Genomic DNA, 331 nt, shown 5'->3' with positions numbered 1-331 from the left:
CCTGCCACGGCCTCGAACGGGCTTCAATCAGCTGACCGCAGCCACCCAAGTGCAGCTCATGAATATGCATCCGGCAAACTAACGAGCCGGGAACGCCCAGAGCCATTGAACTCATCACCTGCTCGACCAGGAGCAAAGGGAGGGACCAGCATGCAAGTGAAGAGGGGGCTCTAGCCTGGAGCGTGGGAGAGAAGAGGGCACATGTGTGGCATCTGAATGTAATTGAGTATGTGTGTTTATGTGGTAAGGTAAAGGCTTACCATCAGCTTTAAAGCAATCAGCTTGCCTCATCCTACCTCACCTCACTTATCTCCTACTACAGCTCAGCCTG

Source organism: Ornithorhynchus anatinus, chromosome X2 (assembly GCF_004115215.2).
Source record: "Ornithorhynchus anatinus isolate Pmale09 chromosome X2, mOrnAna1.pri.v4, whole genome shotgun sequence".
NCBI classification, from domain to species: Eukaryota; Metazoa; Chordata; class Mammalia; order Monotremata; family Ornithorhynchidae; genus Ornithorhynchus; species Ornithorhynchus anatinus.
This window is presented reverse-complemented; position numbering follows the sequence as displayed.